The sequence below is a fragment of the Falco rusticolus genome, chromosome 4, assembly GCF_015220075.1.
Source record: "Falco rusticolus isolate bFalRus1 chromosome 4, bFalRus1.pri, whole genome shotgun sequence".
NCBI classification, from domain to species: Eukaryota; Metazoa; Chordata; class Aves; order Falconiformes; family Falconidae; genus Falco; species Falco rusticolus.
In genome coordinates, this window is record NC_051190.1 from 26,380,462 (window position 1) to 26,395,916 (window position 15,455).

Sequence of the window (15,455 nt, forward strand, 5' to 3'; positions counted from 1 at the left end):
ATGGCTCCAGGCAGTGCCTGGTGCTGAGGACCCAGGATGTGACCCTGCAGAGCAGATCTCATCCCTGCCCCTTCCCAGCTCCGCTGAGCACCCCTGGCACCGCAGGGTCGCTCGTCCTTCCCCGGGCACTGTGGGTGCTCAGGGTGGGAGGAAACCTGCTCTGCAGCACCAGGCATCCCCGTCGACTCCGCTGGGCTGCAGCCAGTCCCTCCCTGCTGCCGTTCGTCCTTACTTTATTATTACAATAATGACAATTCTGGCTTAATAAGAGGATTTTGCTTAGTTGAGCAAAAGCGGCCCCGTATCAGTGACACGGGTTTAATGACAGAAATTGAATTACGTTACCAGGCCAACGCAAACTTCCCTGGTTGTTTAAAAAATCATTAATTTCCTCCGCTGTAGCCTCCAGCTGACCTCCCTTCTTAATTTTTTTAAATTTTTTTATTTGCATGCCATAAAAAGGACCTGCCTCTTTGACCCTTCTCCGGATAGCTCCAGCGGACGGCAAAGCAGCCAGAGCACAGCGAGATTTAGATTAATTCTTCTAATAAAGACGACAAGCCCTATAGAAATTACGTTACGCAAGGAAAAAGAAAATGACCTGGAGGCATTAGGAAGCTCTAATTACTCTTATTCCTTGGAGCCAACGTTTTGGGAGGAGCGAGCCGGCTGGCCGGGCAGTCCTCTGCCTGCACTGGCTGCTTTCACCTGAAATTTTCCCTTGTGTTTCAAGTAGGCTGCCTGGCGTCGCAGGGGTGGCTCTGTCTTTTCTCTTTGTGTTGGTTTATTTAGTTTTACCCTTTGAGCAACAGTTTTTTCCCACTCCAGCGGAGCCCGAGGGCTTCCTCATGCCGGCAGGGCTGCGGGCATGGTGGCACGCCGAGGGCAGGAGGATGCACCTGGGTGTAAACATGCACCAAGACCCCAGAGCAGAGCTTTTGGGGTTGTACACATTGGGGCATCCCTTGGGGCAGGGAGCACAGCTTGATTTGGGGTGCTCTTGTGCAGTACGGTCCTGGCAAATGGTTGCCTGTGGCTCCGAGCCATGCCAGGGTCCCATCCCGGTGGCGGGCTCTGGAGTATCGGTTTGCTTAAAAGGGATTCTCTGAATTCCTGCTGGGGCTGTGGAAGTGCAGTAAGAGCCGGAGCTGGTTTGTGTCCATTACAGAGAATAAAGTGACGGTAATTAAAAAAACGCTACACCCCCCTGATTTCCCTGACATGGGGACACTGTCAGGAAGCAGGGTGCCTCCCCATCGCCCGGCTCGCCTGCTCTGTCCCAGGGAGCTCACCTGTCCCGCAGTGCATCCAGCAACACCTGGAGAAAATTAAAGGCTTATTCCACTTCATTCACCGGTAATAACTTCATCTCTCCCTATTCCAGTCTGCATCCCACACCGAGACGCTGCTCACCGGGCAATCCCTGACCTCGTTGCTGAGGTTTGTTGAATTCGGCTGAACCTCCCAGAGCCACGAGGTGAGGAAATTTGTTTTTGGTTTGCAGTGTGCATTAATTAGAGAGATAATGACTGGAACCATTCAGAACGAGTCTGAGCGCGCCGGAAAAATGTTTAGCCCAAGGAAAATTTAAATCTTTTTTTTTTTTTTTTTCCTTCCCCTGCTGTTGAGATCTAAATTTTTAAGGCAATTAGTGAGGGTTTATTTGTTAATCAGTCATACTTATATGTTTGCTTTGGGGTCTTATCTCATGCTTTCAAGTGCACATCACTTCTAATCATGAGCTTCATTTTTGATACAGGAGATAGCAGTGCTGGGCCGGCTGCGCGTGTTGCAGTGCAGGCACACTCCTGTTCTCGGCAGCGGCTGCCAGCTGCACCAGGACACGATGGGGGCTGGTGGCGGTGCTGCCCTTCCCATGCCCGAGAGCCATGTCCACCAGGGGCTCCATCCTCAGCCCAAGTGCATCCCAAGTTTTCAGTGTTGGCTTCCCTGTGTGGCTCTCCCAGAGTCTGCCTGGGTGGGACTTACCATCCCCAGCCAAAACCCCATCCCGTGCCGTGGGTGCAGGCAGAGCCGGTGCCAGCCTCAGAAACGGTGGTGTCGGTGCGGTGATGCCCACAGCACTCCTGCCCTCCCCGAGCTGGATGAGCCTCCCCCAAAACACATTACCCCCATGGACCTGGGGAAGGGGCCTATCAGGGAAAGCTGCTCCAGGCTGTGCTGGCAGCGGTTCAGCCTGCAAGCACCGGTCCAGCCCTGTGCCAGCATCAGTCCAGCCCTGTGCCAGCATCGGTCCAGTGCCATGGCTGCTCCCATGGCTGCCCCAGTGGGCCATGACCTGAAAAGCCACCAGTGGTGGGTAATGCCCGGCTGGGGCTCTCCTCTCTGAGATCCTCGTGGCGTGTGCTTTTAAGCGTTACACTTTACTGTCTACAATAGTGATTTGTTGCTTGTAAAACCACCGTGATTAACTACAGTTTAGCCTCCTGGTTTCATGTCTTATCATGTTTCATCTCATACAAAAGACATTTACAGTCTATTTTCAACTTCAAAGCAAATGCTTCTTGCATGAGCATTAAGGAAGGCAAATATTTAAGCCGAACCTGTATGGTATTAGCGTCTCTTGATGTTCCCTGCTGAGTGAGGATTGATGGCTGCCTCAAAATCAGTTTTTTTCTATTGTTTTATGCACCAGTGATTAATATTTCATGTTCCCACTGTTATATATTTGCTGGCTGGCACTGGCTTACCCTGACAGTACTTTCTTCATGTCTTACATGTCCAGCTTTTATGCACCTCAATATAGGAAGTGTGACTCTTGGCAGGGTCCTTTGGTCTTATTGAAGCCTCCTGCCTGAGTTTTTTGAATTAAGCTCATCTTGATGGCGTTAGGGTGGCTGGCACGTTCTCCACTGATATCTCTGTCCTGTGGCTTCATAGTGCTCTGTCCCGTGCCCCCCCTTGCCTGGCTGTGCACCCGCCTGGGGTGGGGGGCAGTGGGGACAGCACCGCGGGGACCAGGCCCTGCAGCAGCAGGAGGGTGAGGCTGGATGTTGCCCTACTGCAGCCCTGCAGAGATGTGGGATAGGGACCGGGATGAGAAGCTGCTCCCATCCCTGGTACCACCCCCTGCTCGGTGCCTACACAGCACCAGTACCGCCCCAAGCCCACTTCAGTGCTGCCATCCCCATCCAGCACTGCCCATGCCACCCCGGCCAGGTTTCTGCTCCCCGGTGCTAGAAGAAGAAATGCAACGTTTGCACTGGACTCACCAGCGCTTCCACACCGCAACCCCCAAAACCCCCTGAGTTCCCAGCCAACTTTGTCAGGGCAGGATGAAAACAGCCCAGGACCAAATTCCTCCACTTTGAACACACTGGCACGCTGGCGTGCATTTGTCTGAATGCTGAACATATTAAGACCAGGAACTGTAAGAGACGACTCTGCTTATCATCCAGCCTGGAGTTCATATAATTCAATTAGCGTGAACAGTAAATATAACTCGTTTTAATTTAGATGGAGGGGTTGCTGTGGCTCAGTCCTTTAATTTTGGGAGTAGGGAAGCTGTGGGAGGATTGCCAAGAATTTCTGCAAGAGCCACGTTTTCTGCGGGGCTGCGGGCTGTCACTGCGGGTCCCTGCGGCGGCGATGCGAGGGCTACCTCCGAGGAGCCCGCACGCTTGGCAAGTGGCACCCGGCGCGGTGTCTGCCAGAGGGGCCGGCAGGGTACGGTGATTTTGAACTGCATTGTTATGAGATGCAAAATAAAGACTGGAAGGCCATCAGGAGGGAATAAGTGGTGCAGTCTATTTAAAGAGGAAAAGATCGGCTCGGGAGAGATGCTGGGGACATGTGTCTTCAGGGCTGTGCCGCATTCTTTGGAGATTATTTTAAATGCGTGCATCTTTTCTGCATCACAGTCTATCTTTGTTCCCCTCTGACGTCTTGAGTCGGGGCTGGTATTTTATGGCCACGACTGTGCCTGCCAGCAGCATGACAGCTCTGCTGGAAACTAACTTCTCCGTGCTTTAAAAAAAAATCTCATAGGCATAAAATTCAAACGCGGAGATCAAACTAATTAATCTCGGATTAATTTAAACCGCTGGCTCCAGCAGGTGAAACATCGAGGCTCTGACAGGCATGTAACACGGGCAGGAGGTGCTGCCTCTCCCAGCCACAGCCCATGTCCATCTGTCCATCTGGGGAGGGGACACACTGCAGCTCCCTGCGTCTGTCCGGACGAGCTAACCCTGGCCGCGGGGCTTTCCACCCACCTATCCTGGATGGCAGGACAAAACCTGGGTGGCATGCTCTTTTCCTGGGAAATCCTACTAGAAGGGAGCAGGGTTCGTGGGTGCAAGTGTGCACAAGTGTGCGTGTGGGGAGAGGTCGGTGGTGGGTCACAGGCTGATGAAGCTCATGAGATACATCCTCCGCCGCCAGCTAGGCCAAGGGAGTGTTTCCTATCATCTCTCCTGACATTACCACATAACTTAGATTGCACTTAATTAAAATAGCTCATTTAACGGATGGCTTCTAAGATGCAATACTGGAGATTGTCTGCTTTTCCTGCCCAGCCCATGCACAACAGAGGGATGGCAACCACCGGGCATGGCCGCCCTGGCAGGATGCGGGGGAGATGGGTGGGCACCGGCTCCCTGCGCCCTCCGGCTTGGATGGGGCTCGGATGGAAGCAGGCATGGAGGGATTGCAGGTTTGGTACTCAAAGAGCTTTGAACCTCCTGGTTGTCCGGTACCCGGGGGATCTGAGCCTCCCTGTCCCCCAGCTCACCCGCGAAGCGAGGCAGGCACTGGCAGCCCCCTTGGAGCTGGTCTGGGTTGTCCTGTCACCCCGCAGTGCTGTGGGATGGGAGCCGGAGGCTCGGCCAGTGCCACCACTGGGCTTGGCCTCAGCCATGATTCCTGGCGTGCCTCTGAGACACCCTCCTCTACTGCACTGCCAAAAAGCTCTTATCTTTATCTGTTCCTCAGGGTTCACAAGGCCAGTTCATCAGGCTCCACCTTCCTGGCTCTTTAAAACTCACTGTCATTAATGACCTGCTGATAATTAGCCTCAGTGTGAGCAATGGGCAAATACATCCTTCCCCAGCCCAGACGGGGCTGATGGGCACAGAGAGCTCAGCCCTGCTTGTTCCTTGGCTCTGCAGAGCTGGAGGCATTGCCCCAGCATGTGCCTGGCTCACCAGTGCATGGACCCATGCTGGAGCCTGCGGGGTCCTGGCTGCTGGGAGCCCAGCACAGATGGGGCACCAGGGGGCCTGATCCTGCCTGCACAGCTGATGGACGAGTAGGCGGTGCAGTGGGGAGCATGGGCTGGGCTGGGTCTGGGGACACTAATGGGGCTGAGCTGCTCCACCTGGCTCAGGCATTGCTCAGAGCAGGGCTTAAAGGAGGGAGCAGCCAGCCCCAGCTCCTCCTGGAATGAACTGAGCTGAGGTTGAGGCAGGGGCTGCCTGGGGGCCTCTGCCAATGCAGTTGAGCTCAAAATCCTCCAGGTAAGGACTGTTGGAGTCAGCAGGAGCAAACCCTCTGCCTGGTGGCCCCGTTTGGTGAGTGGATGCTTCAGCTGAACACAGCAAATCCCCAAGACCCAACTTAAATGTCAGCTCTGAGCTGTGTCCTCACCTTCTGCGCTTTATTGTGTATTTAAAAAATTGAACAATAGATGTCGCATAAATGCTAGTAAACATCAGGGTGGGATGCTGGCTGTGGGGTGGGAGCCACAGTGTGGAGCCCCCAGTTTGGGTGGTGGATCTGGGGGTGCTGCTCAGCAGGGGTCCCACACTCCCTGCCCTGAACACACCAGCAACCCCTAATGAGCACCTTGTTTTGTGGGCGCACGAGTCTTCCAGTGAGCTGTGAGCCTAAGCCGGTCTTTGCCAGGAAACTTCATTACTGGAGCTTGTGCCTGTCCCTGGTGGGACCCATGCGGATGGTGATGAGCTGCCAGGAGAGCTGGAAGCCCTGAAGGAGGGAGCTGCAGCTCTCAGCTGGGTATCCCATGGGAAAGTAGCTGCTCTGGTCCCTCGGGCTCTTTGTGAGGGGGGCTTCTCCAGAGCGTGGTGGTTGGTGCAGCCCACCCTGCCTGTGGGACACATCTTGGGTTCCCTGGGGCTGAAGGATGCTCCTGGCAAAGCCTGGTCACTGTGGGGCCCTTGTGCCACATGGACAGGACAGGGCTGCAGCCCTGCTGGGCATTTATTTTATTTTATTATTTTTTTGCTGCCTGCCTTGCTCCAGTTTAACCTGGAGGTACGGTATTTGTGGGGGGGAAAGAAAACCCCAGTGGCCGCGTATTGCTGCGTACCCGGGGTCCCCAGGGCAGCGCTCCGTGCGCTGCAGAGCCCTGTGCGGCACATCCCTGTGCCAAGGGACCAGGCTGGAGCCAGGGCAGCCACCCCGCTGTGTGCTGGGCTTTCTCAGCAGCGGTGTTTGCACGATGGGCAAAGATGAGCCTGGAGGGTTTCTGGTTTCTGTGGGATTCGTTGGGAGCTGAGCTCCATGTAAGGGGCGAATGTGATGTGGGCGCCTCTGTGCAGGTTACACTGGGGGAAATAACGAAAGGCTGTAATTTGCCGATACATGCTGAAGGGCGAGATGGATCGTGTCTTCAATTACAGCTGCTCACGTGCATGAGTCGCCAAAATATGCAAAGTATTCATTTAATTTCTCCATTTGGGGCCAGAGCCATATCCTGATGCTTATCAAACCTGTGGCTTGGATGTAGTCTCTGGGGAGGAGATGTGCCCTCGCAGACAGCTTGTGTCAATCCAAGGCACTGCTTAAATCTTCAGAACTGGACCCAAACTGAACCTGTAGGTGGGCTTGTGCAGGTCAGTGTTGGAGTGGGACTGGTTTTACCTGATATTGTGCCGGATCTGAACTTCTGCTTTGCATGACAGCAGAGGGGAGGTATTTCGGATCCTGGTGTCCCAAGGGAGCACCCAAGGGGAGCTGTGACTGGCTTGAGCTTGGCCTCAGCCAGGCTGTGGGTGCGTCCCGATGCTTCCCAGGCTGTCCCAGCATCCTGGGCTGGGGCTGGCACTGGGGGTCCTGCTCCACCGCCAGCACTGCTGAGAGCTCTGGCTGCAGGGCTCAGGCCATGAGACGGATTAAATGACTGCAAACCGTAAAGAAGTCTGTAAAATTAGCAGCTAATTAGTGACTGTGGTGTATGTCATACCACGCTGCTGCTCTGTGTGGGGACACTCTTTTGCTCCCCAGTCTGAGCCATTTGCATTTGCTTGTAGCCCAGAGTCTTGTAATTGCAAAATTAGGGCAAACCAAGTGATTTGTTGCTACAAATTATAAGAGCAAATGGAAACACCTCCCACCAAAGCTCTGGCAAGGCAGATATCTCCTCCTGGCGCTGTGGTCTGCAGGAGGGGAGGGGATGTACAGCAAAAGCGTGGCCATGCCTGTGCTTCCTAGGCAGGACTGGCACCGCTTGGTCCAGCCGTTGGCAAAAATGTGCAGGAGCTCAGGACCCTGCTCTGTGTGTGGAGCACAGCACACAATGATGGACAGACAAGGGCTGGAACCAGGGCTGGTGCACAGGCTGGTGTCCCCTGCCACAAAATCCAGTGTCCCCTCTGCTGCACAGAAGCGTGGGCTGGCACAGTAAAGACTCCCAGTGCCTCTGTGCTGCCACTGGTGATGCTGGTGGGACATGGGTTATTTCTTGGTGAATTTGTGGGGTTGTGTTTTTCCCTTCCCTCTCCTCTGGTTGCAGGCAGTTTTGAGCTGGCCAGCCGCTGAGGCGAGCTGAGCTGAGGACTGCAAAGCATTTGCCATAGAATCTGAAGAATTTGGAGTGAAACCCCCAAAGAAATTAAGGACAGATGGGTTACAGGGGAAAAAAGAAACCCAAATTCCTTCTGCTGCTTGGTGCCTGCCTCCAAGGCAGCCCTTCATCCCCGCTGCAGCTCTCTGCTGGCCATGGGGCTGGATGGGCACCCTCCTGCATGCTGGCTGAGCCACGGCAGGGGTACCAGCGCCTCTGCCCTCAGGATGATGCTGAGTGGGGACGATGCCCCTGCAGCAGCCAGGACCATCCCAGCTCTCTGCCCATGGCCAACCCTCACCACTTCCCCAGCCATGAACCGGGAGCTTCCTCCAGAGAGACCCTGTGTCCCCATCCTGCAGCAGAGCAGGGGCCGCAGTAAAGCATCAGCGCCCTGAGAGGAGCAAAGCACAGTGGGAGACACGTGGCAGGAATTAACCCCTTCTCCCCTAACTAACAGCCCCCGGGGAGGCTCTGGGGCAAAGCCAAACCCACCTGCTGCGGTGGCCGGTGCTGCCTGGGTGTGAGCCCCATCGCCACGCACGCATTTATGGGCTGTAATCGCCGGGATTAGGAGCTTTTTGCTTGGGCTGGTGCTGGCACGCTGCCTGGTGCTGCATCAGCCCCGACACCTGCGTGCTGACTTCAGCACCTCAAATATTTCTGATGCAATTTTTCTTTTTTTTTCCACTTAAAGCAAGCTCAACGCTGCCGAATGTGCTAATGGGTAGAAATGAAGCATAATTATTCCTTTGTGTAACATCAGTCTGTAGAACAGCAGTGGCTTGCCTGCTAAACTAGAGCTGCAAACAGGTTGTGGTGTGATCCACCTGGGCTTGCTCTGTGCTTGCCGGGAGAGCAAACCTTCTCTTGGGAGAACTGCGGGGGGGTGGGGAAATCAGTGAGCTCCTCTCCCAGCAGCCCGGCAGAGGAAGGAGGGCTGGGAAATAGTGCATCTTCTCCTCTCCGAAGGTGCGGTGGATAATTGCTGTTGTGTAGGGCTAATTTTATGATGTTTGATATGTTCCCATATGCCAAGCTGTGGTAAACGACAATCAGATGAAGCCGATGCTGGCACAGCCGCGGCAGAGCGGGGGGGGGGGGGGGGGGGGGCGGAGGAGGAGGAGTATGTATGCGTGGATGCAGCGCTCCAGATGCAAACAATAAGGCCAACGGATCTTGATTTCATATGTCAAGTAATTGGGCTGGAAGTCTGTGCATGCTAATGACTCCACATCAAGCAGCTCAGCGCTCAGATGTGACCCATCCTGCTCTGTGGGGAGAGCGGGGGGCAGCAGCCCGCAGTGGCCATGATGAATATCCCCCAGATGTTATCCCACAGGGAAAGGGAGACCCACATGTATGTTATTAATAATGCCAAAGATCTGAGGTTAAAAATGACCACGGGGTGTTCACATGAGCCCTGGGATGGTGGGTCCTGTGGGCTGGTCCTGCTGCGGGGGGCAGTGGGAGAGGGGCTGGGGGGGCCTGGCCCCATGTCCCACCCAGCACTGCATCTGGTGCTGCATGGGGTGGGTGAACACCACTGGAGCTGCCAGCACCAAAGTGCCCCCCAGCACCCTGTCGGGCAGCCCTGGCAGTTTTGGGGAGGTGGAAGATGCTCTGAGGAGCTCCAACAAGCCACGAGAGTTAAAGGTGGGGATGATGTGAGGGAGAGGGGTGTGGGAATGTCAGGGCACAGGTAGCAGGCTCATCCCAGATATGTCCCTGTGCAGGGGGAGGCAGGCAGGCAGCCCTACACCTAAGCCCCCCTGGCTGCCTTTGGCTTGTTTTCTGTCCCACTCTCCAGCCTCATCCCAGCAGCCTGGGATGCTGAAGCCTGGCTGTGGCTGTGTGAGACCCCCAGTGTGAGGAGGTGCCTGGAAAACACACTGGTCCCCTGTGCCGGGCTGCTCTGGTCCCCTCTGGCACTGTGGTGGGGACTCAAGCCCTGGCACAGGAGGGACATGTGGCACGGGTGGGTGTCTGTTGGGGTTTGACCCCTAGATGTGATCCTAAAACCTGTTGCCAGTGTTCTGGATTCATGGGCTCTCTTGTTTTTCTCTGTGCTCAGGAGGTGGGTCGGGTGGTGGGGGAGACCCAAGGCAGGGGCGTACATCGCCATGGCAGTGCAGCCAGCCTCCATGGTCCTGTGCTCCCTCCACCAAGGGCTCCTGGCTGTCTTCTCCAGGGGTTTATCCATGAAGTTCCCACCAAGGCAGAGGCTGGTGCTGTTGGGATGTGCTTAGCGGGAGGTGGAGGAACAAGCAGAGGGTCCCAGGTGGATGTGGCAGGGCTGGGGGTTTCTGCTGCTCTGCAGCTGACCCCCACGGGTATGCGTGGCACTGTGGCAGGGGGAGTGATGAGACTCCCCGGAGCACAAGCACCTAAATATTGGAACAAAGGTTTGAGGCATGGGATGCTGGTGGGTACCACAAGCCTGTGAGAGGCGATGCGGTTCCAAGGGCCCCCAGGGCAGCTGTCCCTGTGGAGCAGAGCTCTCGGGCTGATGAGCCTCAGGTTACTGGCAGCTTTGGTCCCAGCTCCATCTCTCACAGACGTGTCAGTGCCCGGGTGATGTGCATGAAAGCTCCTGTCGTCGGCCAGGCTCCAGACAGAGCTCCAGCTCCTTCCCCCACGGAGCCGGAGAGAGCTGACCTGCCCTCTCGGGGAGGGGATGGAGCCCGAGGGTCACACAGCACATGTGGGTGCCTGTGCTATAGGAACCAGATGCCTACTGTCCCCCGGAAAGGGGATCCTCACCACCGAGAGCCTTCTGTCTCTAAACGGGGCTTTCCCCCCCTCCCAAAGCTTTCCACACAGGGTGTGAGCCAGGAGGAGCAGGGTACGGGCAGGCAGGATCCCAGTGCTGTGGCGGTGCGTGGGCGATCCCCCAGCACCTGCAGTTTATTGGTGCCGGAGGTATTGCAGCCAGCGTACCCGGCATCCTCTCCCATCCTGGAGGCTTTCCAGCCTTTCCCCACTAATTGCTTCAGCATGTGCATCGCAGATGATGAGAGATGAGCAGGATCAGGCCTTGCCTGCTGGGCGAGGCATGGCAGCCGGAGCCGGACCCTGCCCTCGCACCAGGGAGCTCCAGGCGGCAGCGGTGCTCCCTGCTCCAATCGCTTCTCCTCACTCCCGGCTGAGACACAAGGTCTTGCTGGGAAGTGGGTGCTTTTCACCCGGAAAGTGGGGTCATGGCATGCTTGGCATGCACAGCTCCAGCATGACCTGCCGGCTGCTCGGGCTTTGATTCCGACAGCTGTAGTTCATGAGTGCACATGATGCATGTCACTATTTGGGGGAATGAGACTATTAGCTCCTTATGTACATTACCCGATTCATTATCCGTTCATTAGCTGTTCTTAATGGTGCAATATTTTGCTGTCGTAGGGGTTTTGGAGAATTAAGCTGGAATAGACAATGAAAAGAGACAAAGAAAATGCATTATCCCTATACGTGACTTGTTGGCAGGGCTGTTTGGGAAGTAGAGCCTGTGCGATGCTGGGGGGACCTGCAGCCTCTGCACTGTGCAGGGGGCTGCCCAGCATCAACCATGGGATGCAGGGAGAGCTCCGGGCTGGCCTAGGGAACAGGCCCATTCCCATCTTGCAGGGGCTAAAAGTCAGGACTCCAACAGAAAGTGGCAGTCTGATCCCTCTGCTACTTCTGAAAAACTTCTGAAATTCAGGTTTTATCGCATTAAGCTCTGGAATCCGTGTTGCCCGCAGCAGAGGAGCAGGTTTAGTTGGGGGCGCAGCTGGCTGGGGTTTAATCCAGTCGTTGGCTTTGCCTCCCTCTCCAACACCACGTGTGTGGTGTTTTTTGTTTTGGTTTTTTTTTCCCTGCTTCCAAAACCCAACCAAATGCATGACAGAAGGACACTTGGAGCCTGCTTCCCTCCTTGCTGGCAGCAGGGAGCCCTTTGAACTCCGCTTTTTCTCCTCCATGCATTTGAGACATTTTCTTTCAAACTTTGCTTTGCATTTCTTACTGCTCAGCTCTGCTCCAGATGTTCCAATTCTCAATCCCACACCTTCCTCTCCCTTTGGCCACTGAATATTTGGCTGAACCAGAGCCAAATGAAAGCTACCCCCCACCTGTGCATGGAATTAGCAGTGGGCATGCCAGAGCTTCACAGACTCGTAAATGCAGCCATCTGCACCTGGTGACATTATTTTTTAAAGGCGAACAAGCAAAACAACCCCCTACCCCTAAATGGGTTTGGGGTTTTTTGGCGCTTTTTTTTTTTCTGTGGGGGGAAAAAAAAAAAAGAAAAAGAGGAAACTTGTAAACTGATTTGCTTGAAAAAGTTCCTGCAGAGACTGGGCACGGCGGCAGGGAGCTTGCCGGCTGTGACTCAGGGAAAGCCAGTGTGCTGCAAGCGAGCAGTGAGGATGCGTCCCAGCTGTGCCGGCTCGCTGCTTGATTGGGAACAGCTCTGCGCACTTACCGGCTGATTTTGTGAGCATTTAGGATATAATTCCCCAGCTCTGCCCTCCAAGGCGACAAGCTGTGTCTGTCTTTTACAGCACGGAGCTGGCCCTGTCTGCCTGGTGTGTGGGAGAGCTCGGCTGGGCTCCAGCCCTCCCAGCTTTCTCTGGGGGGTTTAGCACCATGGTGCCAGGGAGAGCAGGCTTGGGGCTGGTGTCCTTCCTTTGCCGTCATCATTTCATGGGGTGCTAGTGCACCTTCCAGGCTTCCCAGTCCACACCAGTGCTGTCCCAGTGCCTTTGGTGCAGCCCCCAGTCTGGGGAAATACAATGGGGTTGTGACCCAAATGGAGTCAGCTCCATTTTTAGGCTAAAAAAGCGGGATTAAACCATGTGCTGCCCCTGCTGCTAGCCTGTTGTAGATGCATTTTAAAAAAGAAAAGAACTTCAGCGTGGCATGCTGTTTATCTGCCAAACTGGTCCTGTCCTAGCCATGCTGCTGGTGGAGCTGCATTTGGGGCTGACCCAGGTGCTGGCACTGCTGTGGGTTGGGTCTAACCCACTGTGGCCAGGAGAGATTCCCCCATGTTTGCTTCCTCCCCTGGAGCTGAACTAACCCTGCATCTCCACCGATCCCAAATGGGATGATGCTATTGATTTAGACCTGCAAATAAGCACCGAGTGGTGAAACACCCGGCAGAATGAATACCCGCGTTCACATACATATTGATGGGCTGCTCAGAGCCTTTATTGGGATGCTTCCAAGCACATTAGAGAGATTTCTATTTGGCATGTAATTAACTCTAAATGAGATCAGCAATGAACATATAATTATGGTTCCACTGAGTTACTAAGCTTGTAAAGAGCAGGTAAGCAGTTGTCAAATACCCCAGCTGGTCAGTCAACCGCTTGTTGTGCAGATTGACGTAGTGAAGATGCAGAAATTACTGCAGGGGATGAGGGGTGTGATGGGGAGGTCGATGCAGGGGGGGATGGAGAGGCTGATACTGAGGGGCTGACACTGGGGTCTGAGACCTTGCTCCCCCCTGCCCAGGAAAGACAGAGCTGCCCCTGGCTCGCCCTTGGGTCATGGCTCTGGTAAACCCACAGGGACTTTGCCACTTCCACAGCACCGAAGCCAGGTTGTGCCCAGGCTTTTTGGGCTGTAGATCCCTTGAGACACCCATCAGGGTGCCGGGCACTGCACTGAAAGTCCTGGTCCATCTGTGGGCTGCAGCCAGACAGGCTTCACGCTGTCAGCTTTGGCTGTAGCCATCATCCATCCACCTGCAAACAGCTGTCATTTCACTGTCTGGCTTCACCATGCTGCTTCAGAAGGGGACTTCCTCAGCTGGAAATGGCCTTGTTGCCCCATACATTTAACCATGTATCCCCCTGTTCCCACAGACCTGTGTGATCAGACACTGGGTAGCCCCAAATTAAACTTTTTTTTTTTTAAAGGCACCTTTGCTGCTTTTGTGCCTCTCCCCCATCCCTGTAATTTTTCACTCCCAGGATGATGTGAAGCTGTTGTCACTCTTGCGTCTTTGCCCAGGAGGGCACCAATAAAGGAATAATTGCAGCCAGCCCCGAGTTTGTGCATGCATGGGAAATGAGAAGGAAAGTGGGGCCAAGGCAGAGCTGGGAAGCTGTGCAGAGGACGTCGGAGCACTCTGGATGGCAAAGTTAATGGCTGGAGTCCTGGGGACAGAGGTTTGGTTAGCAAAGGGCTGTGTCTGATACTCTGCAGTTCTGCCTACTCTAATAAAAATCACACATTTCATGTATATTATTTTTTAAATTGAAGCTTTAGAAAAATCAGTGGGTTTTGGCTGCTTTATCCCCTTATTGGGATTATTTAAATCAAAAGCAGAAATAGGGGGAAAGCTCCTTTTGTAACTCCAGCTGGCCAGGAGCCAGCTGCGTCTGCGCTGCCGTGAGCAGGCAGTGCTCCCTGGGCTGGTGCGGAGGCAAAGGGTGGCTGGGGACCCTGTGGCCAAGGAGGCTGCTGCCCTGAGATGCCATTAGGAGAATAACGAGGAGCTATTGAACCTGCATCTCTCCTGGGCTGATGGAGGGAGCGGAGACCTGCAAGCACTGAGGGTCTGGGAAAGACATGTTGTCCCTTTGGTGCTGCCGGCACCGGCTTTTGCCTTCTGTGAAATGCCTTCCGTTTCGCTGTTTGGTCGCTTGGGAAGGAGCATCATGCCATGCAACCTCACCCCACAGGGACACGGGGAGTTCTGCAAGGTGGCTGCCTGTGCCTGCTGCTGGGGGCATTACTTCTGAGCCGAAACCCTCACTCCTGGGATGCTGCTCCCTTCCTAAGACATGCAGGAGAGTGGCTTTGCCCTGGTTTGCACAGCCTCTGCATGGCTCAGCCCCCAAATCCCAGTGGAGACTGGGCTGGAGCGGGGACCTAAGGTGACTGAAGGTCCCAGGGGAGGCAGGGGACAGCAGGCTTGTTGGAGTTGGGGTGTGTTTTTGTTGTGCAAATGCCTCGCCTCCTCCTTGAGCGGGGCTGTCTCCAGCTCGCTGGTATTGCTATAGCTACGGGCAATTTTCTGTGTTCAAGTTTTGCAAAACCATATTAAGAAAAATCTCGCCCTGGTGCTGCTGGCTCTCCTCCAGGCTGGAAATTGCATTCCCCTGCTTGAAATTCCTCCCGGAGTTTCAGATGGAGAATGTACAACTTCACTTTCCATCTTGAGCTGCTGTCACACATTTTAATAACAGGGGCTGTGCTACACCCCAGAGGTGGCCGTGCGCCAGGATTTTGAAGCGAACCCGTTGGAGCGGTTGTGGTGAGCTTTGGGATGGTCGTGAAGGCGCTGGAGCTGCGGCTCAGCCTCAGCACTGGCCCTTCCTGCCCCGCAGCCCAGCTCAGCCTCTTGGACCGAGGATGGAGTTTGTGGGATCATTTTTCATCCTCCGTGTGAGCGTGGTGATGAGTTTGTTGGTGTCTTCTTTGTGCCAGGTGATGGGAAACCCGATCTGGAGAGGATCGGTTCTGTTTGTTGCTCTGCAGCTCCCAATTAGAGGGAGACACAATTCGTAATTCCTCCTTGGTGCTTGTATCCATCCCAGCTTGGCTGGCCCTGGTGAGCTTGGGTAAAGCCCCAATGGTCCCGTCTGGGTTCCTCCCCCTGTAAAACGTGTCTCTCCCCACTGGCAGGATCAGGGGCCCCCACCCCCAGCAGCATTACGTTGAGGATGGGGTTCTTTTTCAGTACCCAGTGGACAAACTTCTCAAA